The sequence below is a fragment of the Nerophis ophidion genome, linkage group LG01, assembly GCF_033978795.1.
Source record: "Nerophis ophidion isolate RoL-2023_Sa linkage group LG01, RoL_Noph_v1.0, whole genome shotgun sequence".
NCBI classification, from domain to species: domain Eukaryota; kingdom Metazoa; phylum Chordata; class Actinopteri; order Syngnathiformes; family Syngnathidae; genus Nerophis; species Nerophis ophidion.
In genome coordinates this window covers 34,505,951-34,533,734 of record NC_084611.1, presented here as the reverse complement: position 1 = coordinate 34,533,734, position 27,784 = coordinate 34,505,951, and the positions used below count along the sequence as shown (strand labels likewise).

At 42.6% G+C, this 27,784-nt stretch overlaps 1 long non-coding RNA gene across 1 annotated transcript; it reads right to left on the bottom strand.

Annotated features, from left to right (window-relative positions):
- Positions 1-15,156: 15,156 nt before the first annotated feature.
- Positions 15,157-25,618, bottom strand: LOC133568779 (uncharacterized). The gene is made up of 3 exons (XR_009809681.1): positions 25,523-25,618; positions 15,992-16,091; positions 15,157-15,263 (listed from the first exon to the last, which is right to left on the bottom strand). It is a non-coding gene; the product is annotated as an uncharacterized LOC133568779 (long non-coding RNA).
- Positions 25,619-27,784: the final 2,166 nt, after the last annotated feature.

Genomic DNA, 27,784 nt, shown 5'->3' with positions numbered 1-27,784 from the left:
TGTTGGTGGAAAGTGGTGGATTGCAGCTGCCTTTAGCAGTGGTCCCCAACCTTTTTGTATCCGCGGTCGGGTCAACGCTTAATTTGTCCCGCGGTGGGAGGGGGGGGATACTTTTTATTTATTTATTTATTTATTTATTTATTTTTTCTCTCCTTTATCATGAAAAAGGGACGTTTTTATCATTAAAAAGGGAGGCTTTTGTGGTTGGTGCACTAATTGTAAGTGTATATTGTGTTTTTTATGTTGATTTAATTAAAAAAAATATATATATATATTATTATTATTTATTTTTTTTAATAAAAATTAATAAAAAATTCTTCTGCGTCCCGGTACCGGGCCGTGGCCCGGTGGTTGGGGACCACTGGCCTTTAGCAATGAAACACAGCCTGTGTTTCTTTTTTGTTGTGAAGCTTTAACACAGAGTGGTCAAGCGAACATGTTTCTCTAAGTCAACCAGCGAGTTTTTGGATGGGAAAATTGTGATATTAAGTCAGCTCTTACCGGAGACTTCAGTGGATTATGGGACTTACTCCTGCAGCTCAAAAAGGCAGCTGTGATCTTGACTCCTCCATTGGCTTCTCTGAGAAACACTGGCGTTCAATGCAGCCCTCCGACTTTCAGGTATGACTTTACAATCTCACTAAAACACTATTAAAACAATAAGCAGATAAGCGATCTTCCAGAATTATCCAAGTAAATGTGTCTAATTACATTTGAAACGGTCCCATTGCCCCCCCCTGGAGCCATCGCTTTTTCTTTTTTTTTTTTTTTTTTTGTGCCTCACTAACTTTCCTTATCCACGAATCTTGCATCCTCGCTCAAATTAATGGGGAAATTGTCGCTTTCTGTGTCTGAATAGCTCTTGCTGCTGGAGGCTCACATTATAAACAATGTGAGGAGCCCTACAACCCGTGACGTCACGCGCACGTCGTCTGCTACTTCCGGTACAGGCAAGGCTTTTGTATTATCAACCAAAAGTTGCAAACTTTATTGTCGATGTTCTCTACTAAATCCTTTCAGCAAAAATATGGCAATATCGCGAAATGATCAAGTAAGACACATAGAATGGACCTGATATCCCCATTTAAATAAGAATCTCATTCCAGTAGGCCTTTAAGTCCTTAAATAAAATAGTGAACATACAAGACAACTTGTCTTTTATTAGTAAGTAAACAAACCGATTCCTAATTAGTCTGCGGACGTATGCATCATTTTGTGTCATTTTCCATTCTATTATTTTGTCAGCATTCGTAAGGAGAAGTGGTGGAAAATGATTTATCTACTGGGGAAGGCGTGGCGCAGGTTGGGAGAGTGGCCGTGTCCGCAACCTGGGGGTTCTTGGTTCGATCCCCACCTTTTACCAACTTTGTGACGTCTCGTTGTGTCCTTCAGCAAGACACTTCACCCTTGCTCCTGATAGGTCAGGGTTAGGGCCTTGCATGGCAGCTCCCGCCATCAGTGTGTGAATGTGTGTGTGTGAATGGGTGAATGTGGAAATAGTGCCAAAGCGCTTTGAGTACCTTGAAGGTAGAAAAGCACTATAAAAGTATAACCCATTTACTATTAATATCTGCTTACTTCCTGTTTAACATGTTCTATCTACACTTCTGTTAAAATGTACTAATCACTTATTATTCTGTTTTGATGCTTTAAATTAGCTTTGGATGATACCACACATTTGGGTATCATTCCGATACCATGTCGTAACATTGGTCATATTCAAAGTCCTCATGTGTCTAGGGATGTATTTCCTGAGTTTATTAACATAACATACATTTTGAAAAAAGGAAGGATGTTGTGGTGCCAAAAAATATCGACGTAATTCTAGTATTGACTAGATACGTGTCTGTATTTGATATCATTACAGTGGATGTTAGGTGTAGATCCATCAAGCATGTTTGGCTATTCCTTGACCTACAGGGATGATACTTGTAAGAAACTTAGTCACCATGGAGGCGAGGATTAGTGATTTAGAAGTAGCTCCAGCACTGCTGACTGCGGCTAGCCATGTCTTAAAGCACCTCTTCCGGTGGGCGTTCCGGTGTTATAACTTCACCTTTATCGTTAGTTATTAAGCCAAAATACGTCCGTAATCCCTTTCCTGTCTACACACTGTGTCTGCTTGTAAGTACTCTGCGATTGTGTGCCGTCGAACATTCTCGTAAACAAGCAATTTCACAATGTGACTTATACGCGGGTGCGGGACTGGTACTTTTCAGAGACTTTATAGTATGAAATGATTCATTAGTATACCGTTATAAAGTACAACCGTGGTTTCTACTAGGGATGTCTGATAAAATCAGACTGTTATGACTTTCTAAAACGTTGCTGTAAGGAGTGGTACATGGACGTAGAGAGAAGTACAGAGCGCCAATAAACCTTAAAGGCACTGCCTTTGTGTGTTGGCCCAATCACATATCGACGGCTTTTCACACACAAGTGAATGCAATCCATACTTGCTCAACAGCCATACAGGTCACACTGAGGGTGGCCGTATAAAAAACTTTAACACTGCTACAAATATGCGCCACACTGTGAACCCACACCAAACAAGAATGACAAAACACATTTCGGGGGAACATCCGCACCATAACTCAACATAAAATCAACAGAACAAATACCCAGAACCCCTTGCAGCACTAACTCTTCCCGGGCGCTACAATACACCCCCTCCGCCCCCACCTCAACCCCCTCATGCTCTCTCAGGGAGAGCATGTCCCAAATTCCAAGCTGCTGTTTTGAGGCATGTTTAAAAAAAAAAAAAGTCACTTTGTGACTCCAATATTAAATATGCGTTAATTCCACGACTGTATATGTCTGTATCAGTTGATATCGGAATCGGTAATTAAGAGTTGGACAATATCAGAAAATTGGATATTGGCAAAAAAGCCGGTGTCGGACATCTCTAGTTTCTATCTTTTCATACTACTTTGGTAAATTCTAATACTAGGATGTCAAATACACCTGATTGTATTTGATCGTGTAAGACAACAATCCACTGTACCTATTTTTTTTAAGATGTTAAAGGGAAACTGCACTTTTTGGGGAATTTTGCTCGTCATCCACAATCCTTGTGAGAAAATAATGCATTTTTTTCCCCTTTTTCTGTGTTAATAAATGTTGAAAAACCGCTACTATGAGGCAGTTAATACAAACCCTGTTTCCATAGGAGTTGGGAAACTGTGTCAGATGTAAATATAAACAGAATACAATGATTAGCAAATCCTTTTCAACCCACAATCAATTGAATGCACTACAAAGACTAGATATTTGATGTTCAAACTCATAAACTTTGTTTTTTTTTTTGCAAATATTAATTAACTTAGAATTTCATGGCTGCAACCCGTGCCAAAGTATTTGGGAAAGGGCATGTTCACCACTGTGTTACATCACCTTTTCTTTTAACAACCCTCAATAAATGTTTGGGAACTGAGGAAACTAAATGTTGAAGCTTTGAAAGTGGAATTCTTTCCCATTCTTGTTTTATGTAGAGCTTCAGTCATTCAACAGTCCGGGGTCTCCGCTGTCTTATTTTATGCTTCATAATGTGCCACACATTTTCCATGGGAGACAGGTCTGGACTGCAGGCGGGCCACGGAAGTACCCGCCCTCTTTTTTTACAAAGCTACGCTGTTGTAACACTTGTCTTGCTGAAATAAGTAGGGGCGTCAATGATAACGTTGCTTGGATGACAACATATGTTGCTCCAAAACCGGTATGGACCATTCAGCATTAATGGTGCCTTCACAGATGTGTAAGTTACCCATGCCTTGGGCACTAATACACCCCCATACCATCACAGATACTGGCTTTTGAACTTTGCGCCTATAACAATCCGAATGGTTATTTTCCTCTTTGTTCTGGAGGACACCACGTCGTCTGTTTACAAATATAATTTGACATGTGGACTCGTCAGACCACAGAACACTTTTCCACTTTGTATTAGTCCATCCTAGGTGAGCTCGGGCCCAGAGAAGCCGGCGGCGTTTCAGGATATTGTAGATACATGGGTTTGGCTTTGCATAGTAGAGTTTTAACTTGCACTTACAGATGTAGCAACCAACTGTAGTTAGTGACTGTGGTTTAATGAAGTGTTCATGAGCCCATGTGGTGATATTCTTTACACATTGATGTTGGTTTTTGACGCAGTACCACCTGAGGGATCAAAAGTCCGTAAAATCATCGCTTACGTGCAGTGATTTCTCCAGATTCTCTGAACTTTTTGATGATTGTACGGACCGTGGATGGTAAAATCCCTAAATTCCTTGCAATAGCTTGTTGAGAAATGTTGTTCTAAAACTGTTCGACAATTTACTTACAAAGTGGTAACCCTCGCCCCATCCTTGTTTGTGAATTACTTAGCATTTCATAGAAGCTGCTTTTATACCCAATCATGGCACCCACCTGTTCCCAATTAGCCTGCACACCTGTGGGATGTTTCAAATAAGTGTTTGATGAGCATTCCTCAACTTTATCAGTATTTATTGCCACCTTTCCCAACTTCTTTGTCACGTGTTGCTGTCATCAAATTCTAAAGAGTATGATTATTTGCAAAAAAAAAATGTTTATCAGTTTGAACATCAAATATGTTGTCTTTGTAGCATATTCAACTGAATATTGGTTGAAAATGATTTGCAAATCATTGTATTCCGTTTATATTTACATCTAACACAATTTCCCAACTCATATGGAAACGGGGTTTGTAGGATTAATCTCGTACGCCCATAAAGAACCCTGAAGGGGAGGGTTCCGGGGGGAAACCCACCTAACAACTTGCATATTACCAAGCTTTAGCAGCGTTGTTATTGTAGGAGTTAACTCAGAAATATTTAGACCAACTCAGTGGCCTAGTGGTTAGTGTGTCCGCCATGAGATCGGTAGAACAAGAGTTCAAACCCCAGCCGAGTCATACCAAAGACTATGAAAATAGGACGCATTACCTCCCTGCTTGGCACTCAGCATCAAGGGTTGGAATTGGGGGTCAAATCACCAAAAATGATTCCCGGGCGCGGCCACCGCTGCTGCCCACTGCTCCCCTCACCTCCCAGGGGGTGAACAATGGGATGGGTCAAATGCAGAGGACAAATTTCACCACACCTAGTGTGTGTGTGACAATCAATGGTACTTTTAACTTTTTTACTTTTTGGGGGGTTGCTGCACTAATTGAACGTGTATCTTGTGGTTTTTTTATGTTGATTTTATAAAAAAGATAATAAAACATTTAACGTTATTAGTAGTAACGTTTAACATGTAGCGTTGTTAGTAGTCACGTTTAACATGTGACGTTATTAGTAGTAATGTTGAACATGTGACATTATTAGTTGTAAGGTTGAACATAAAAAAAAAAAAAAACTTGACTTAAAATTTCTGCCGTACAAAAGCGAATAACGTCGATTGGGACCCGACATAAAATAAAGAGACGGAAGGAGCTTTATTTTTTTGTTGCCATTGAGTCTTGTTCACGAGTGAGGGAAGAGTGGATCGTGAGGTCGACAGGCGGATAGGTGCGGCGTCTTCAGTAATGCGGACGCTGTATCGATCTGTTGTGGTGATGAAGAAACTGAGCCGGAAGGCAAAGCTCTCAATTTACCGGTCGATATACGTTCCCATCCTCACCTATGGTCATGAGTTTTGGGTTATGACCGAAAGGACAAGATCACGGGTACAAGCGGCCTAAATGAGTTTCCTCCCCCAGGTGGCGGGGCTCTGCCTTAGAGATAGGGTGAGAAGCTCTGTCATCCGGGGGGAGAGGAACCAGATGAGGTGGTTCGGGCATCTGGTCAGGATGCCACCCGAACGCCTCCCTAGGGAGGTGTTTAGGGCACGCCCGGCCGGTTGGAGTACACGGGGAAGACCCGGGACATGTTGGGAAGATTATGTCTCCCGGCTGGCCTGGAAACGCCTCGGGATCCCCCGGGAGGAGCTGGACAAAGTGGCTGGGGAGAGGGAAGACTGGGCGTGCCTGCTTAGGCTGCTGCCCCCGTGACCCGACCTCGGATAAGCGGAAAAAGATTGATGGAGTTAGTGAAAGTTAATGCTCGTTTATAAATCAAGCATCTCGCATGTTTTGGCTCCAAGCTGAGAAGTTGGTCCACTTTATAAATCCACACGCTGCCAACTTGATGCATTGTGGCTCTCAGCAAATGGAACACAGCATAAGACGACATCCAGGACGTAGGGATGTAACGGTGTTGTAGATACCGCAGAGCGCTGTAAAGGGGAGAGAAAGAGGAAGCAGGAAGTAAAGTGTGTTCCACTTCTTGGTAGATAGGAGGATTTTTTTTCTTTCTTTCAAAACCCGATATTTTTTGGAGTTATGGAGCTATGTTTCCACCTTAGACATTTGCATGCGATGCCCCTCTTGACCGGAATGTGTCCTGAGAAACCTTTGACCTTTAACATCACGGTGGGGTGTTACTCGTGCCGTGCGTCAACTCTCTTCCTGGAAGTGTCAAACAAAAACATGCTGATGATTTACAAGTTGCGTGTGCGCCACAAACACTGCCGTGTCGAAATGGTAGCGATACGCACAACTCTGAGCAGCTTAGTAGTGTTTCCCAAGTAAAATTTTTTCCTGCACTAACTTCATAAAAACCTGACCTTTAACCAACTTTTACTTTTTGTAATGTGCTCTTTTTAAAAAAAAAAAAAAAAAAAAAAAAAAACCTAAGAAAACCTTACAACCACGCCCGTACTGTACATACCTCAGTAAGAGGTCACATGGTTGTAATTTATTGCCAATCGTCGTTGAGCGATGACTCAACACAACACCGCGTTATCGTTCTTGTTCTCCGATAACCTACATCGGCTTTGTTTGAGGTCATTACGGGCCATAAAGTCCAACTGTTCCTAGGTCTTAGTGTGTGAAACAAGTCACGCGTCTTTAGCGTGGCTTTTTTGAACTGGATCATGTGCACTCAAAAAACCGCACGCCTTTTAATTTTTAGACTTGAAAAGCATTTTTGTTCTACAAAATCCAAAAGCAGTGAAGTTGGCACCTTGTAGAATTTGTAAATAAAAACAGAATACAATGATTTGCAAATCCTTTTCAACTTATATTCAATTGATTAGACTTGCAAAGACAATATTTTCAACGTTTGAACTGAGAAACTTAATTTAGTTTTTTGCGAATAATTAACTTAGAATTTAATGGCAGTAACACATAGCAAAAAAGTTGGCACAAGGGGAATTTTTACCTCTGTGTTACATGGCCTTTCCTTGTAACAGTACTCAGTAAACGTTTGGGAAATGATGACACCAATTTTTTAAGCTTTTCAGGTGGAATTCTTTCCCATTCTTGCTTGATGTACAGCTTAAGTTCTTCAACAGTCTGGGGTCGCTGTTGTGGTTTTTTACGCTTCATATTGCACACCTGATTCTGATCATTTGGATGGGTGGCTAAATACTTTTGGCAATAGAGTGTAGGTACAAAATAAACCACATGTTAGTTCGTCAGTGGAGGAATTATCAATTATCAAAGTACATAAATAGCATCCTGTAATTTGATATTGATATTTTTTTATCTTGATATATTGAAAATGAACACCAATGAGTTGACTGATGAACATTATCACATCATTTATTCTGAAAATATAAATAACCACAAGTAGATTAATAACTGCAACATGTAAGTGTAAAAAAACAAAACATTATGATTTGTACATGTGTGCTTGTTCTATGTTTAAAAAAAGAAAACAATCCGGTGTTGTCTTTATTTTTAAGTTCTCGTGCCCCACTTGGGAGTAGATTTTTCTCCTAAAATAAGTTTGACACCCCTGCTGTACACGAACTACTCTAAAACGTATCAACGTTTACTTGCTATGGTGTTTTCCCTTGAGGATATACAGTCGTGGTCATAAGTTTACATACCCTTGGAGAATTTCCGATTTCTTGGCCATTCTTCAGAGAATATGAATGATAACACAACACAAAAACCGTTCTTCCACTCATGCTTAATGGTTGTGTGAAGCTATTTATAGGAAAACAACTGTTTACTCTTTTTAAATCAAAATGACAAAAGAAAGTACCCAAATGACCCTGATCAAAAGTTTACATACCCCAGTGACTCTTATCTGATAACATGCACAAAAGTTGACACAGACAGGTTTGAATGGCTAATCAAGGTTCGAATCCTCACCTGTGACATGTTTGTTTGTAATTAATGTGTGTGTATAAAAGGTCAGTGAGTTTCTGGGCTTCTGACAGACCATTGCATCTTTCATCCAATGCTGCACAGATGTTTCTGGATTCTGAGTCATGGGGAAGGCAAAAAATTGTCAAAGGATCTGCGAGAAAAGGTAATTGATCTGCATAAAACAGGAAAGGGGTATAAAAAGATATCTGAGGAATTGAGAATGCCAAACAGCAGTGTTCAAATGCTGATTAAGAAGTGGAAAATGAGGGATTTAGGTAGACCAACAAAGATTTCAGCCACAACTGCCAGGAAAATTGTTGGAGATGCTAAGAAAAATCCACAAATAACTTCAGCTGAAATACAGGACTCTCTAAAAAAAAATTGTGGTGTGGCGGTTTCAAGATGCACAATAAAGAGGCACTTGAAGAAAAATGGGCTGCATGGTCGAGTCGCCAAAAAGTTCAATATTGGTCTTATCACGCCAAATTCCTTTGTTTTAGAAGTTTTGAGGCTTGTCTCTCTGCTGTTTGGCGTAATGAAAGTGGGATACTTTGTGACATTTGCGCAGAAATGGCTTTATTCTGGCGACTCGGCCAAGATATCATAAATTCTCCCTGGGTATGTAGACTTATGAGCACAACTCTATGTAAAAAAAACAAAAAAAAAAAACGACAATATAATGATTCATAAAATTTCAGAATATGCTTGTTCTATTTTCAAGCAAAGAAAACAATCTGAAGTTGTCTTTATTTTGAAGTTATCGTGCTGTGATTTAACCAGTCCGGCCCACTTGGGAGTAGATTTTTGGCCCCCCATCTGAAATGAGTTTGACACCCCTGCACTAAGGTGGATTGGAAGTGTGTTGTTCAAATTCCAGCCTTAATGCTAGAATTAAAAGTGCTCTTAGTAAGCCCTACTGGAACGTAATAGACGCCATACATCACATTTAACAACATAATGAGTGGGAAAGGAGGACACAAACGGTAGCAACACTAGCATAGCTGTCATGGTACTAAAGTGCTAACATTGCACGCACATTTTAAAAGCAACATAATGCTAGGTTAGACTATTTGCTGAAGAAAAACTAAATAATCAAAATCAGGCTTTCCCGCAGCGTTTTGTTGTTAAGGCAGTCGCCTTAACAACAAAGGGCCACCGCCTGAACTAAAGTCTTTAAAAAAAAAATATATATATATATATATATATATTTGTTGGAGATGCAAAGAAACATCCAAAAATAACTTCAACTGAAGTACAAGACTCTCTGAAAAATTGTGTTGTGGATGTTTCGAGGTGCACAATAAAGAGGCATTTGAAGAAAAATGGGCTGCATGGTCGAGTCACCCGAAGAAAGCCATTTCTGCGCAAATGTCACAAAGTATCCCGCTTACATTACGCCAAACCACAGAGACAAGCCTCAAAACCTCTGGAACAAAGTAATTCGGAGTGATAGGATATGTAAACTTTTGATCAAGGTCATTTGGGTACTTTCTTTTGTCATTTTGATTTAAAAAGAGTAAACACAGTTGTTTGCCAATAAATAGCTTCACTAAACCATTAAGCATTTTGTGTCATCATTCATATTCTCTGAAGAATGGCCAAGAAATCCTAAATTCTCCCAGGGTATGTAGACTTATGAGCACGACTTTATGTACACGTTTTGTTTTCCGTGGCCCTTTGCTGCTGATCAGAGCTCAGCCTGCATGTGTCTGGTCTATTTTTAGTCCCGAATAATGCCCAGTTGGAACGGTGCCCGAGATAAAAGCTTCTTCCTCTGCCTCCACGTGCATGGATACCTGTCAGTCAGCGAGACCCTATTCCTGTCCTAACAACAAGCGACGCCCCCGCTTGATATCACTGTATGAGGAATACAGGCCCGATAGATGTTTGGAATAGCATTTCCTGAGCCGTCTTGCTGGAGTCCTCTTTCACCAGCCTGCCTGCTGCTGCAGCAAATGTGCTTATAGTCCAGCCCCTGCTTTATTTCTCTTATGAAATCCCAAAGAACCGCAGTCATTGGTGCGGTTTTCAAACTGCAAAAGCGTTGTCTTGTTGACTCTGTGGTCGCTGGGACGGATGAAGTGCTCAGACAGACCCTGACAATGTTCATCAGCACTCAAAACCATAAAAGAATATTGACGGACATTTCTGGGAATCTCCCACGCGTTCCTCCTCGCGGATCTCGGCTGCCGTCACAGGATCAATGCCAATTCTCCATATCTCTCACGTGACCAGAAACTTAAGCTAATTGAGTAAAATAAATACAAACCCCGTTTCCATATGAGTTGGGAAATTGTGTTAGAGGTAAATAAAAACAGAATACAATGATTTGCAAATCCTTTTCAACCCATATCCAATTGAATGCACTACAAAGACAACATATTTAATGTTCAAACTCATAAACTTTATTTATTTTTTTGCAAATAATAATTAACGAAGAATTTCATGGCTGCAACACGTGCCAAAGTAGTTGGGAAAGGGCATGTTCACCACTATGTTACATCACATTTTCTTTTAACAACACTCAATAAATGTTTGGTAACTGAGGAAACTAATTGTTGAAGCTTTGAAAGTGGAATTCTTTCCCATTCTTGTTTTATGTAGAGCTTCAGTCTAACAACAGTCCGGGGTCTCCGCTGTCGTATTTTACGCTTCATAATGCGCCACACATTTTCGATGGGAGACAGGTCTGGACTGCAGGCGGGCCAGGAAAGTACCCGCACTCTTTTTTTTACGAAGCCACGCTGTTGTGACACGTGCTGAATGTGGCTTGGCATTGAAAAGGACAGCATTTAGAAGGCAGCATATGTTGTTCCAAAACCTGTATGTACCTTTCAGCATTAATGGTGCCTTCACAGATGTGTAAGTTACCCATGCCTTGCACTAATGCACCCCCACACCATCACAGATGCTGGCTTTTGAACTTTGCGTCGATAACAGTCTGGATGGTTCGCTTCCCCTTTGGACTAGTGACACGATGTTGAATATTTCCAAAAACAATTTGAAATGCAGACTCGTCAGACCACAGAACACTTTTCCACTTTGCATCAGTCCATCTTAGATAATATCGGGGCAGAGAAGCCGGCGGCGTTTCTGGATGTTGTTGATAAATGGCTTTCGCTTTGCATAGTAGAGCTTTAACTTGCACTTACAGATGTAGCGACAAACTGTATTTAGTGACAGTGGTTTTCTGAAGTGTTCCTGAGCCCATGTAGTGATATCCTTTAGAGATTGATGTCGGTTTTTGATATAGTGCCGTCTGAGGGATCAAAGGTTACAGTCATTCAATGTTGGTTTCCGTGGAGTGATTTCTCCAGATCCTTTGAACCTTTTGATGCTATCATGGACCGTAGATGTTGAATTCCCTAAATTTTCTTGCAATTGCACTTTGAGAAATGTTGTTCTTAAACCGTTTTACTATTTGCTCACACAGTTGTGGACAAAGGGATGTACCTCGCCGCGTCTTTTCTTGTGAAAGACTGAGCATTTTTGGGAAGCTTTTTTTATACCCAATCATGACACCCACCTGTTCCCAATTAGACTGCACACGTGTGGGATGTTCCGAATAAGTGTTTGATGAGCATTCCTCAACTTTATCAGTATTTATTGACACCTTTCCCAACTTCTTTGTCACATGTTGCTGGCATCAAATTCTAAAGTGAATGATTTTTGCAAAAAAAAAAAAAAATATCAGTTTGAACATCAAATATGTTGTCTTTGTAGCATATTCAATTGAATATGGGTTGAGAATGGTTTGCAAATCATTGTATTCCGTTTATATTCACATCTAACACATTTCCCAACTAATATGGAAACAGGATTTGTATGTTAATTAGTGCTTTTTCTTTTTAATAGATTATTCACACTGTTGAATTTGGATTAATAATGATTAACTTAGGTCCCTCTGGATTGGCAGACCAGGGTGGTGGTTCCTCTCTTTAAGAAGGGGGAACTGGAGGGTGTGTTCCAACTATCGTGGGATCACACTCCTCAGCCTTCCCAGGTAAGGACTATTCAGGTGTACTGGAGAGGAGGCTACGCTGGATAGTCGAACCTCGGATTCATTGGGAATAGGGTGGTTTTTGTCCTGGTCGTGGAACTGTGGACCAGCTCTATACTCTTGGCAGGGTCCTTGAGGGTGCATGGGAGGTTGCCCAACCAGTCTACATGTGCTTTGTGGACTTGGAGAAGGCATTCGACCGTGTCCCTCGGGAAGTCCTGTGGGAAGTGCTCAGGGTATGGGGTATCGGACCGTCTTATTGTGGCGGTCCGCTCCCTGTACGATCAATGTCAGAGCTTGGTCCGCATTGCTGGCAGTAAGTCGAACACATTTCCAGTGAGGGTTGGACTCCGCCAAGGCTGTCCTTTGTCACCGATTCTGTTCATAACTTTTATGGACAGAATTTCTAGGCGCAGTTGAGGGGTTCCGGTTTGGTGGCCGCGGGATTAGGTATCTGCTTTTTGCAGATGATTGGGTCCTGATGACTTCATCTGGCCGGGATCTTCAGCTCTCACTGGATTGGTTCGCAGCCGAGTGAGAAGCGACCGGAATGAGAATCAGCACTTCCAAGTCCGAGTCCATGGTTCTCGCCCGGAAAAGGGTGGAATGCCATCTCCAGGTTGGGGAGGAGACCCTGCCCCAAGTGGAGGAGTTCAAGTACCTGACGGTGTTGTTTACGAGTGAGGCAATAGTGGATCGTGAGATCGGTTGGTGCGGCGTCTTCAGTAATGCGGACGTTGTACCGATCCGTTGTGGTGAAGAAGGAGCTGAGCCGGAAGGCAAAGCTCTCAATTTATCGGTCGATCTACGTTACCATCCTCACCTATGGTCATGAGCTTTGGGTTATGACCGAAAGGATAAGATCACGGGTACAAGCGGCCGAAATTAGTTTCCTCCGCCGTGTGGCGGGGCTCTCCCTTAGAGATAGGGTGAGAAGCTCTGCCATCCGGGGGGAACTCAAAGTAAAGCCGCGGTTCCTCCACATCGAGAGGAGCCAGATGAGGTGGTTCGGGCATCTGGTCAGGATGCCACCCGAACGCCTCCCTAGGGAGGTGTTTAGGGCACGTCCAACCGGTAGGAGGCCACGGGGAAGACCCAGGACACGTTGGGAAGACTATGTCTCCCGGCTGGCCTGGGAACGCCTCGGGATCCCCCGGGAAGAGCTAGATGAAGTGGCTGGGGAGAGGGAAGTCTGGGCTTCCCTGCTTAGGCTGCTGCCCCTGCGACCCGACCTCGGATAAGCGGAAGAAGATGGATGGATAGATGGATGGAAACGTACCTTCTCCTCACGATGACTCATGTTTATGTCAATTTTCGTGATATTCCACATTTAACGATGTCTTTACTCTTCTGCAGTCGTAATTTGTCTTTCTGCCCTCAGTCTCCCCAAAGATAAATGTTTTTTTCCTCACCCTGCCTAAAATGTTGAGTTGTAAATATTGTAGTATTTTCGTCAAAAGTCTCCAGTTTTCTGCAGTGTTTTTTTTTTTTTTCTGCCCTCAGTCTCCCTTTGGATATTATTTATTGACAGGGACCATCATGCTTAGTAGCACATATTGTATTTTACAGGAAAGTCTTCATTTGTCTGGAGTGGTTGTTTTCTTGCTGCCCTCAGTCTCCACTCGGATAATATCGATCTCCTTACAGTACCCAGTATGCTGAAAAACAAATATTGTAGTATTTTTCTCCACAGTGTCCACGTCTCTGAAGTGGTTATTTTCTTGCTACGCCCAGTCTCCCTTTGGATATTTCTTCCACTTACAACGGCCAACATGCTGAGTAGTAAATGTTGTATTTCACGCCCAAGTCCCCACTTTTTTGCAGTGGTCGTTTTCTTGCTGCCCTCAGTCTCCCTTTATATACTTTTCCCCATACAATGGCCAACTTATTGAGTTGTGAATATTGTAGTATGTTCGTCCAAAGTCTCCAGTTTTTTTCTGCAGTGTTTTTATTTTCTTGCTGCCCTCAGTCTCCCTTTTGATATTATTTCCCTACAGTGACCAACATGCTGAGTGGCACATATTGTACTTTACAGGAAAGTCTTCACTTGTCTGCAGTGGTTGTTTTCTTGCTGCCCTTGGTCTCCACTCGAAAAGTATATCTCTCTTTACTGTAGCCAGTATTCCGAAAAATAAATATTGTAGTATTTTGCTCCACAGTCTTCACTTCTCTGGAGCGGTTGTTTTCTTGCTATACTCAGTCTCCCTTTGGATATTTCTTTGCCCTTACAAAGGCCAACATGCTGAGTAGTAAATATTGTATTTTACGCCCAAATCTCCACTTTGTTGCAGCAGTCGTTTTCTTGCCGCCCACCGTCTCCCTTTGAATACTTTTACCCTTACAATGGCCAACATATTGAGTAGTAAATAATGCAGTATTTTACTCCAATGTCTTCACTTTTCTGTGGTTGTTGGTTTTCTTGCTGCCCTCAGTCTCCACTTGGAATGTATCTATTTCCTTACAGTAGCCAGTATGCTGAAAAACAAATATTGTAGTATTTTTCTCCACAGTCTCGTTGTTTTCTTGCTACGCTCAGTCTCCCTTTGGATATTTCTTCCCCTCACAAAGGCCAACATGCTGAGTAGTAAATGTTGTGTTTTACGCCCAAGTCTCCACTTTGTTGCAGCAGTCGTTTTCTTGCCGCCCTCAGTCTCCCTTTGGATACTTTTACCCTTACAATGACCAACATATTGAGTTGTAGATATTGTAGTATTTTACTCCACCGTCTTTACTTTTCTGTAGTTGTTGGCTTTCTTGCTGCCCTCAGTCTCCACTCGAAAAGTATCTCTCTCTTTAAAGTAGCCAATATTCTGAAAAATAAATATTGTAGTATTTTTCTCCACAGTCTCCACTTCTCTGGAGCGGTTGTTGTCTTGCTACGCTCAGTCTCCCTTTGGATATTTCTTCCCCTTACAAAGGCCAACATGCTGAGTAGTAAATATTGTATTTTACGCCCAAGTCTTCACTTTGTTGCAGCGGTTGTTTTCTTGCCGCCCACAGTCTCCCTTTGGATACGTTTACCCTTACAATGGCCAACATATTGAGAAGTAAATATTGCAGTATTTTACTCCGTCTTCACTTTTCTGTAGTTGTCGATTTCATTGCTGCCCTCAGCCTCTCCTCGGATAACTTAAAAAAAAAAAAAAAAAAATTAACAGTGGCTTACATGCAAGAAAAGTAAATATTGTAGCATCTTTCACCACAGTCTCGATTTTGCTACAGTGGTCTGTTTTCTTGCTGCTTGCAGTCCCGTTTTTATATTGTTTTCATTACAGGGGCTAACATGCCGAGTCATAAAAATTGTACACAAACCAAAGTTTTCACTTTAGTGCAGTGATTGTTTTTCTTGCTGTCAGAATAATTGTATCTAAGTTATCGCAAAACTTTGTGTTTCAGTGAGTTCCCGGCGACCAGACAAAAGCTGTCTTTGGTCTTACCAACCAAGGCTTGTAAAACTCCACTATGTACGATGGGAGGAGGCGGGAGGGTTTTGGTTTACTTTGATGTATTGTAATCCACAGGAAGATTTTGTCTTGACCCGAGAACTACAAAGCGGAGAGGAAGCAGGACGCATGCTCCAGGCACCTTTTCTTTAAACTGTTTTACGACCTTTTCTTTTAACTGTTTTGTATCAAAGGCAATGGCTGTTTACGACCCCCCTCCCTCAGAAACAGCTGTTGCCATGTAATCAGGGAAAGTCCAACTAAAAGAGGAGGCGTACAATCTTTCGTCAAAGCGTGGTGGAGACTGTACAAGAGTACAGCCCAGACGTTTGTCCTCAATTGAGCCAAATTTAATTCTGTCTGTTTGATTCTTTGCTTGTTTGTCTGTTTAATTGATGTCATCAGTGTTTGTACCTGACACTTGCTGCTCTCAGTCTCCCTTTGGATAGCGCTATCCCAAGTGGTCTGCTTTGACATGCTGACAAGGAGCTTCACATCTGATGAGTCGGTGCACCTGCTGACCGTAAAACAAGATGTCAGGGACAAGAGAAAGCGTTGGCGTGAAAACGTGAGCGATTACATAAGTTAGCTTCTGTCGCTAAAATAGACTGCCAGGGTATTAGCGTGTGGATCAATGGGGTCTGAATCTGATAGGGGGGTCTTGGACTACACTCCCAACGACCAGACACTCATCCCTTCCAGTCACATGTTATGTATATATTTATATAGCCAGCAAAGGAGAGAGTGATTGCATGCTTTCGTCAAGAGCTCTTTCCTGTGGCTCAGCTGTCAAAACAGAATGTTCATATATTTGGTCGCAGAATTAGCTGGCGTGGTGCTGATTGCCAAGAGTCAACACTCAAAGTAGGCATTTGGCGAGGATACTTAAGTAACAGCATGTCATTTCAAACCATTTTTAGACTGTAATGGATTTTCTTAAAGTTTTTTTTTTTTTCTGTCCTGACTATGATTTGCTAAAAAACAGTAAAATTAGCTAATTAAGTTTGTCTTGGTTTTATAAGAAAAAACGGAATACAAGTGGACGCATAGATGGATTATTAAATGTACTATGGAAAATAAAAGCAATAGCCAAAATCGGTACTCATCACAAATAAGAGCCACCTTCCTTTAATGAAATGTTTTATGTTTACCATTTCCAATTTCACAATTACAGTTTACTGGATATCGCTATTTACGTTCCCAATGGGCTTCTCTACACAACTTATAGTCATCTGAATCCATCTTCTTCCGCTTATCTGAGGTCGGGTCGCGGGGGCAGCAGCCAAAGCAGGGAAGCCCAGACTTTCCTCTCCCCAGCCACTTTGTCCAGCTCTTCCCGGGGGATCCCGAGGCGATCCCAGGCCAGCTGGGAGACATAGTCTTCCCAACGTGTCCTGGGTCTTCACCGTGGCTTACCAGTCGGAGGTGCCCGAAACACCTCCCCAGGGAGGGATTCGGGTGGCATCCTGACCGGATGATCAAACCACCTCATCTGGCTTCTCTCCATGTGGAGGAGCAGCGGTTTTACTCTGAGCTCTTCCCGGAGGACCGGGCTTCTCACCCTATCTCTAAGGGAGAGACCCGCCACCCGGCGGAGGAAGCTCATTTTGGCCGCTTGTACGCATGATCTTGTCTTTTCGGTCATAACTCAAAGCTCATGACCATAGGTGAGGATGGGAACGTAGATCGACCGGTAAATTGAGAGCTTTGCCTTCCGGCTCAGCTCCTTCTTCCTTACAACAGATTGATACAGCGTCCGCATTACCGAAGACGCCGCACCGATCCGCCTGTCGATCTCACGATCCACTCTTCCCTCACTCGTGAACAGGATTCCAAAGTACTTGAACTCCTCCACATGTCATGAGACATGCAAATATAAATTATATACAAAGAGGATAAAGGTAAAGGATATTAAATGAGCTCAAATACTTATTCAGTGACCCTGTGGTCAGAGTGTCCGCCCTGAGTTTGGTAGGTTGTGAGTTCAAACCCCGGCCAAGTCATACCAAAGACTATAAAAATGGGACCCATTACCTCCCTGCTTGGCACTCAGCGTCAAGGGTTGGAATTGGGGGTTAAATCACCAAAATAATTCCCGGGCGCGGCCACCACTGCTGCTCACTGATCCCCTCACCTCTCAGGGGGTGAACAAGGGGATGGGTCAAATGCAGATTTCACCACACCTAGTATGTGTGTGACAATCAATGGTACTTTAACTTGAACTTAAATATACCTACAAATGAGACATAGTGATGCAATATGTAGATACAGCTAGCCTAAATAGCATGTTAGCATTGATTACGTTGCAGTCATGCAGTGACCAATGATGCCTGATTCCCGCTCCAGCAAGTCAATAACATCAACAAAGCTCACCTTTGTGCATTCACGCACAGCATAAAACTTTTGTTGGACAAAATGAGATAAAGTAGTGGAAGATTTTACATGTAAACAAACCTATTGCGTCACAGTCCACACTATGGTGAGTTCAGGAACTGCAGAAATTAGTAGGACAAAGCGATGTTCACCAAATAGTCTCATCAGTGGAGCATACACACAAACATATTTAAGAGTGGGCTTCCTAACAATTGGGAAGGTTTGTGTCATGTTTGTCCTCAAACAAAAATTGTACTAAAACAAAAACATTATTTTTCCCACCATCTTTTTCAATTCTAAATCCTTTTTTAAAAATGCTCCAGGGAGTCACTAGGGCGGCACTAAAGAGCCGCGGGTTGCTGACCCCCGACCGAGATAAAAGTTTGTCTGAGTGTACTTAGCGCACTGCTTGCATACTTGCCAACTCTCCCGATTTTCCCGGGAGACTCCCGAATTTCAGTGCCCCTCCGGGGGCAACCATTCTCCCCAATTTCTCACGATTTCCACCCTGAGAACAATATTGGGGGCGTGCCTTAAAAGCACTGCCTTTAGCGTCCTCTCACCTAAAAAGAAGACTATTATATATGTCTCCGTTATCCATAGGTTTATCTATAACCCATAAAGTAGGCAGGCACGGAGCTATTTCTCAGTGTGTGTTTATTCCAGCCGGCACGTTAATACACTGACACACAACATCCGGGGTCCCATCATGCATTGCTTCAAAACTACGGCAAGTAGTAATTTCCAAAAAAATAACAGGGATGAAGAAGGAAGAAGAGACATGGCGACGACGAGTAAGAAGAAGAAGTACGCTTGCAAGTTCCAAAATGATTGGAAAAAAATAATTTCAATTCATCGAGGACAACGCAAAGGGAAGGGGTATGCTGCCTGCAAATTTTGTTGATCAGGCTTCTCCATTGAACACGGTGGATGAACGTATATACTCATTCATTAACAAATTATTCCATATCCCGAATTCGAAAGTATCAAGGTTGGCCATAATGACTGCTTGAGTGACGAGTCTCTGTCTGCGACCGGGCATTGAAGTCACGGGCAGTAAAGGAATCAAAGCATGGTGGCTTTTAATTGTACGTCAAGCAGCTGCGCAGGGCACTTTTAAACATGGGGTAACCCAAATGTGTTGATGTGCGTTACACATTGCAGTTGTTGGAATCCAGCGTTTAGCTGTTCGTGATTCAAAAACGGCTCAGCGTTGATCCTCCGAGGCTGCGGCCGTGACTGCTCGTTCCTGTGCACCCACTGCGCCCACTTCCTAACAGGTTGTGAGTCACAGATAAAGTGAAATACCTTACAGTAAAGAGTATGCGGCCATGAGAAGGTTAGAAGCAGGGTTCCCCCGTTAAAGAGGATGGATTCTCAGAGGAAGGTAGGCAGAGTGCATGAGTCATTGTCGCTTTTTGTGGCAGATGGTGTAGCATCCGCAGCAAATATGGGCAAACTAACTGACAAACACTTGGACCTACCTTGAATTCGGAGTAAAAAGACCAGTTGGTATGTAACATACAGTCAGTCAATCAATCAATGTTTATTTATTGAGCCCTAAATCACAAGTGTCTCGAAGGGCCACAACGACATCCTCGGTTCAGATCCCACATCAGGGCAAGGAAAAACTCAACCCAATGGTACGATGAGAAACCTTGGAGAGGACGGCAGATGTGGGGACCCCCGCCTCTTAGGGCGACCAGTGCAATGGACGTCGAGTGGATCTAGCATAATACTGTGAGAGACCAGTCCATAGTGGATCTAACATAATAGTGAGAGTCGAGTCCATAGTCTATTCTATTCTATTCTACAAACCCCGTTTCCATATGAGTTGGGAAATTGTGTTAGATGTAAATATAAAAGGAATACAATGATTTGCAAATCATTTTCAACCCATATTCAGTTGAATATGCTACAAAGACAACATATTTGATGTTCAAACTGATAAACATTTTTTTTGTGCAAATAATCATTAACTTTAGAATTTGATGTCAGCAACACGTGACAAAGAAGTTGGGAAAGGTGGCAAAAAGTACTGATAAAGTTGAGAAGTGCTCATCAAACACTTATTTAGAGCATCTCACAGGTGTGCAGGCTAATTTGGAACAGGTGGCTGCCATGATTGGGTATAAAAACAGCTTCCATGAAATGCTAAGTAATTCACAAACTAGGATGGGGCGAGGGTCACCAATTTGTAAGCAAATTGTCGAACAGTTTTAGAACATTTCTCAACGAGCTATTGCAAGAAATATATGGATTATACAATCTACGGTCCGTAAAACCATCAAAAGGTCCGGAGAGTCTGGAGAAATCACTGCACGTAAGCGATGATATTACGGACCTATGATCCTTCAAGCGGTACTGCATCAAAAACCGACAGTGTGTAAAGGATATCACCACATGTGCTCAGGAACACTTCATAAAAACACTGTCAGTAACTACAGTTGGTTGCTACATCGGTAAGTGCAAGTGAAAACTCTGCTATGCAAAGCAAAACCCATTTATCAACAACACCAAGGAACGCCGCTGGCTTTGAGGGGCCCAAGCTCATCCAAGATGGACTGATGCAAAGTGGAAAAGTGTTCTGTGGTCTGACGAGTCCACATTTCAAATTATATTTGGAAACTATGGACGTGGTGTCCTCCGGAACAAAGAGGAAAATAACCATCCAGATTGTTATTGGCTCAAAGTTCAAAAGCCAGCAACTGTGATGGTATGGGGGTATATTAGTGCCCAAGGCATAGGTAACTTACACATCTGTGAAGGCGCCATTAAAGCTGAAAGGTCCATACAGGTTTTGGAGCAACATATGTTGTCATCCAAGCAACGTTATCATGGACGCCCCTGCTTATTTCAGCAAGACAATGCCAAGCCACGTGTTACATCAGCGTAGTTTCATAGTAAAAGAGTGCGGGTACTTTCCTGGCCCGCCTGCAGTCCAGACCTGTCTCCCATCGAAAATGTGTGGCGCATTATGAAGCGTAAAACACGACAGCGGAGACCCCGGACTGTTGAACGACTAAAGCTCTACATAAAACAAGAATAGGAAAGAATTCCACTTTCAAAGCTTCAACATTTAGTTTCCTCAGTTCCCAAACGTTCATTGAGTGTTGTTAAAAGAACAGGTGATGTAACACAGTGGTGAACATGCCCTTTCCCAACTACTTTGGCACGTGTTGCAGGCATGAAATTCTAAGTAAATTATTATTTGAAAAAAAAATACAGTTTGAGGTTGAACATCAAATATGTTGTCTTTGTAGTGCATTCAACTGAATATGGGTTGAAAAGGATTTACAAATCATTGTATTCTGCTTATATTTACATCTAACACAATTTCCCAACTCATATGGAAACGGGGTTTGTATTCTATTCTATTCCTTCTGGTTCCCTGGCTGCCTCTTGGATCTCGACCTCCCGCCTGGACACGAACCTCCGAGCCTGCCTTTCCCCCTTGAACTTCCGCACCTCACTCAACATTTCCGGTAACACTCATCAGGTGACCGCTACACTTAGTCGCACACCATACACATTTAGGATTAGTTTCACACTCCATACTTTTGTAAATATAATAAATAGAACTAAAAGTACGTCCCTGTATTCCATGCAATTTTCTTCTCCCTGAACTGTAACATGAATTTTGGTAATTTCCCGACCAATACTCGACAACACAAATACAACGTTAAAAAACATGCTTTTTGACGATGTTTGATCAATGTCAGGTTGTGACGTTGATTTGACCAGTGAATTGTCACAGCCCCGGCGCACCCAAGTGCGCATTCACCTGTGCGCACCTGCGCACACCGCTCCAGCTGCAGCAGGCGGCTACATTCCATCGCCAATCAGTCAGCACTCAACACACCTGCCGCTGATGAGCTCCATGGGCCTCTTAAGCCTGTGCAAACCTGCGTTCTGGGCCAAAACGTAGATGCCTGTTCCAGTAGAGTAAGCCGGATAGCTCTAGCTCCGTGCACACTCTCTCTCTCCTTGTTCATTTGTCTCGTGTCCCTTGTTGTCTTCCAGCGGCATTCCCCCATTCCCGTGTCACAAGCTGCGTGTCTCGTCTCCTCCTATTCCCTCTGGTTCCCTGGCTGCCTCTTGGATCTCGACCTCCCGCCTGGACACGGACTCTGACGCCTCGCCCCTGCCCTTGACCTCACACCTGCCCACAGACCTCCGAGATAGCCTTGCCCCCTTGGACGTCCGCACCTCGTATAACACTTCCAGTAACACTCATCAGATGATCGCTATACATACTCGCACACCATACACATTTTGGATTAGTTTTACACTCCGTACATTTGTAAATATAATATATAGAGCTAAAAGTACGTCCCTGCTTTCTGTGCCATCTTCTTCTCCCTGAACCGTAACATGAATTTGGGTTATTTCCCAAACAATATTCAACACAAATACAACGTTGAAACAACATGCTTTTTGACAATCATTATTCAATATCAGGTTGTGATGTGAGGGAAGGCATGGCGTAGTGGGTATAGCGGCCGTGCCAGAATCCTGAGGGTTGCAGGTTCGATTCCCACCGATTAACATCCAAATTGCTGCCGTTGTGTCCTTGAGCAGGACACTTCACCCTTGCCCCCGGTGCCGCTCACACTGGTGAATGAATGATGAATGAATGATTGGTGGTGGTCGGAGGGGCAGTAGGCGCAAACTGGCAGCCACGCTTCCGTCAGTCTACCCCAGGGCAGCTGTGGCTACAGATGTAGCTTACCACCACCAGGTGTGAATGAATGATGGGTTCCCACTTCTCTGTGAACGCTTTGAGTATCTAACAATAGAAAAGCTCGATATAAATCTAATCCATTATTATTATTATTATGTTGATTTGACCTCGGAAATTTGGTCCTCTCCCAACAAACAACGTGAATCCAACGTTGGACGTCAATTTACAAATACAACTATTTTTGCTACGTTGTGTGAAAGTCAGTTCTAAAGGACGTGTATGTGCAATCAACGTTTGTATTAATGTCTTGTGCCTGCTGGGAAACGATTTGCTTCCCACTGTAGGGAAAGGATGCCCTCTTGTTGCTAGGATACCCCCCCATGTTGTGACTCTTCTATTTCTGACCCACAGAAAACAGTATTGTGTTGCCTGTGCTATTAAATTTTCAGATAAATACGGCGCATGGCGGCGGTGTTATGAAAGCCCCTTTGTTAGAATGACTTGAAATTTCTCAAACACCTACTCTAGCTTAAGGGTGTTTTGCCGATTCACCGCAAAATGAAGTACACACTTTTAGGAGGATTGACAAGCACGCGTGGGTTAAAATTTTAACAGGGAAATGGAAAGTAAATGGTAAATGGGTTATACTTGTATAGCGCTTTTCTACCTTCAAGGTACTCGAAGCGTTTTGACACTATTTCCACATTCACCCATTTGCACACACATTCACACACTGATGGCAGGAGCTGCCATGCAAGGCCCTGACCAAGACCCATCAGGAGCAAGGGGGAAGTGTCTTGCTCAAGGACACAACGGACATAATGAGGTTGGTAGAAGGTGGGGATCGAACCAGGAACCCTCAAGTTGCGGACACGGCCACTCTCCCAACCGATCCACGCCGTTCCCCAATAAATATTACATTTCAACATTTCTGTCAACAAAGTGTTGCGTCAGCCTGCGACAAACAGTCATTTTAGTAGTAAGCTAATGTCCTCCCAAAAACGGATTAACTGGCTGGACTATAAAGACAATATAACATACATCCATAAACGTGGATGCATATGCAAAAGTGCAATATATTTTTTTGTACAGTAATCCATTTATATCTGCACCTTATTGCTCTTTAATCCTGCACTACCGCAAGCTAATGCAACAAAACGTTGTTCTTATATGTACTATAACTTATAAAGGCTTAGTTGCCACATGCGTGGACAGCACCTTTCAGCTGTTATTTCCAAAATTGTGTAAACTGCTGAATTAGGGTCTTATGGCCACTTATGTGGACACTTATACTGCCATCTGGTGCTGTCAGATGAGTATAACATACAATGGAATTTGGGGGGAAAAAGTGTAAAAATAAGAATTAGCATGTCACTTAACATGAAGTACACGTTTGTGTACTCATGGACTAAGTACATCATATCAAAGGATGATTCCTAGTTTTTATTCTAATTAGGGTCTTATAAGCCGAAATAGCAAAGAGAAATAAAGAAAATAAAAACCGTGGGCCATAACACGATAAAGTTCAAATTTGAAAGAGTTCTAAGAAGTCTAAGTCTAATATAGCTAATATAGACACTTACGGCATGTGTTAGTTTCATTATAACACTTATATAAGGCTTTACATTTTTACGGCTCTAGACAGAATTTTTTTTTTTGTATATTTGGTACAGTATGGCTCTTTCCATTTTTTGGGTTGCCGACCCCTGGGTTAAACCGACGAAAAAAATCAAAATTAGAGATGTCCGACAAAATTAGAGATGTCAGATAATATCGGCCTGGGTCAATAAACGCTTTAAAATGTAATATCGGAAATTATCGGTTTTAAAAAAATGGACGTAGGGAGAATTACAGAGAGCCAATAAACCTTAAAGGCACTGCCTTTGCGGGCCGGCCCAGTCAAATAATATCTGCGGCTTTTCACACACTCAAGTGAATGCAACGCATACTTGGTCAACAGCCATACAGGTCACACTGAGGGTGGCCGTATAAACAACTTTAACACTTTTACAAATGTGCGCCACACTGAACCCACACCAAACAAGAGTGACAAACACATTTCGGGAGAACATCCGCACCGTAACACAACATAAACACAACAGAACAAATACCCAGAACCCCTTGCAGCACTAACTCTTCCGGGACGTTACGATATACACCCCCCGCTACTCCCGTCCACCTCAACCTCCTCATGCTCTCTCAAGGAGAGCAAGTCCCAAATTCCATGCTGCTGTTTTGAGGCATGTTAAAAAAAAATAATGCACTTTGTGACTTCAATAATAAATATGGCAGTGCCATGTTGACATTTTTTTCCATAACTTGAGTTGATTTATTTTTGGAAAACCTTGTTACATTGTTTAATCCATCCAGCGGGGCCTCACAACAAAATTACCGTATTTCCTTGAATTGCCGCAGGGCATATAGTATGCGCCTGCCTTGAATTATTGCCGGGTCAAACTCGCTTCCCAAAATAATTAACGCATGCTTAGTATTACCGCCTGGTCAAACTCGTGACATCACGAGTGTCACTTCCCCTGTCATCATTTTCAAAATGGAGGAGGCTGATTTCAATACCGGTAATTTGAAATCGCATAAAGGGAAGAAGATTAAGAGCTATTCAGTAAGATTTAAGGTCCAAGCTTACATCACACTCAAATTTTTACCGCATACCTTTGGTAAGTGCCGGAGTGAGAAGAGGTTTTAAAATAATTAGCGCATGCTTACTTTTACCGCATGCCTTTGGTAAGCGCAGGTTTTAAATTAATTAGCGCCCGGGCGGCCATTCAAGGAAATACGGTAGGCATAATTATGTGGTTATTCCATGACTGTTTGTATCGGTATCGGTTGATTAAGAGTTGGACTATATCAGAATATAAAAAAGCCATTACCTGCTTAGGCTGTTGCCCCCGCGACCCGACCTCGGATAAGCGGAAGAAGATGGATGGATGGATGGCTCTCCTTCCATCCGTCCAGTGTGTGTGTGTGTGAGATGGTGTGTGTTGCGTAAACCGTGCAAATAATTTTAGCATTCACAATGTGTCTGTCATCTCTCTCTAAAAGACAGACCTGTCATGTGGTAAGTAGACACTGGGAGTGTCCATGATCATGTTTGTCAACAAGCTAAATTACTAAGTGTTTTTGGCATTGGAAGTGTGTGTGTGTGTGCGTGTGTGTGTGTGTGTGTGTGTGTGTGTGTGTGTGTGTGTGTGTGTGTGTGTGTGTGTGTGTGTGTGTGTGTGTGTGTGTGTGTGTGTGTGTGTTTGTGTGTGTGTTTCTGGTCTTTCTTCATAAAATGTTGCCTAACACATTGCCTAAAAAGCTTATTTTAGTAATATAAGCTTATGGGGACGGTGTGGTGAAGTTGGGAGAGTTTCCGTGCCAGCAGTCTGAGGGTTCCTGGTTCGATCCCCAGCTTCTACCATCCTAGTCACGTCCGTTGTGTCCTTGAGCAAGACACTTCCTCCGTCCGTTGTGTCCTTGAGCAAGCCACTTCACCCTTCCTCCTGATGGGTCCTGGTTAGCGCTTTGCATGGCAGCGCCCAGAATTTGTGTGTGAATGGGTGAATGTGGAAATAGTGTCAAAGCGCTTTGAGTTCCTTTAATTAAAAAAAAGGTAGAAAAGCGCTGTACAAGTATTTACCATTTATTTTTCTTTCCATTATTTCCAATGATGACAAAAATGTGCAGCACGGTGATACAGGGGTTAGTGTGTCTGCCTCACAATAGGAAGATCCTAAGAAGTCCTGGGTTCAATCCCTGGCTCGGGATCTTTCTGTGTGGAGTTTGCATGTCCTTCCCGTGACTACGTGGGTTCCCTCCGCGTACTCCGGCTTCCTCCCACCTCCAAAGACATGCACCTGGGGATAGGTTGATTGGCAACACTAAATTGGCCCTAGTGTGTGAATGTGAGTGTGAATGTTGTCTGTCTTTCTGTGTTGGCCCTGCGATGATGCGCTACTTGTCCAGGGTGTACACCCTCTTCCGCCCGATTGTAGCTGAGATAGGCACCAGCGCCCCCTGCGATCCCAAAGGGAATAAGCAGTAGAAAATGGAGGGTAACAAAAATAAATATACACTAAAAAAGCCCCCCCGCCCCCCCCCCCATTGTTTCTTATAATAAAAAAAATGTACACTTAAAACCTTATTTTTCTTTCTCGTTATTTATTATGCCTATTTTTTCGTTTTTATTTAGTGCACAAAAAGATATACGCTTGTTCAGTTAGCTCCTGCTGCCATGAAAGGCATTTATATATATATATATATATATATATATATATATATATATATAGTGTGTGAATGTTGTCTGTCTATCTGTGTTGGCCTATCTGTGTTGGCCCTGCGATGAGGTAGCGACTTGTCCAGGGTGTACCCCGCCTTCCGCCTGATTTTAGCTGAGATAGGCGCCAGCACCCCCCGCGACCCCAAAAGGGAATAAGCAGGAGGAAATGGATGGATAGATATATACATATGTATATATACATACATACAGTGGGGTAAAAAAGTATTTAGTCAGCCACCGATTGTGCAAGTTCTCCCACTTAAAATGATGACAGAGGTCTGTAATTTTCATCATAGGTACACTTCAACTGTGAGAGACAGAATGTGGGAAAAAAAATCCAGGAATTCACATTGCAGGAATTTTAAATCATTTATTTGTCAATTATGGTGGAAAATTTGTATTTGGTCAACCGTTCAAAGCTCTCACTGATGGAAGGAGGTTTTGGCTCAAAATCTCACGATGCATGGCCCCATTTATTCTTTCCTTAACGTTGATCAGTCTTCCTGTCCGCTTAGCAGAAAAACAGCCCCAAAGCATGATGTTTCCACCCCCATGCTTCACAGTAGGTATGGTGTTCTTGGGATGCAACTCAGTATTATGCTTCCTCCAAACACGACGAGTTGAGTTTATACCAAAAAGTTATTTTTTGGTTTCATCTGACCACATGACATTCTCCCAATCCTCTGCTGTATCATCCCTGTGCTCTCTGGCAAACTTCAGACGGGCCTGGACATGCACTGGCTTAAGCAGGGGGACACGTCTGGCACTGCAGGATTTGATTCCCTGTCGGCGTAGTGTGTTACTAATGGTAACCTTTGTTACACTGGTCCCAGCTCTCTGCAGGTCTTTCACCAGGTCTCCCCGTGTGGTT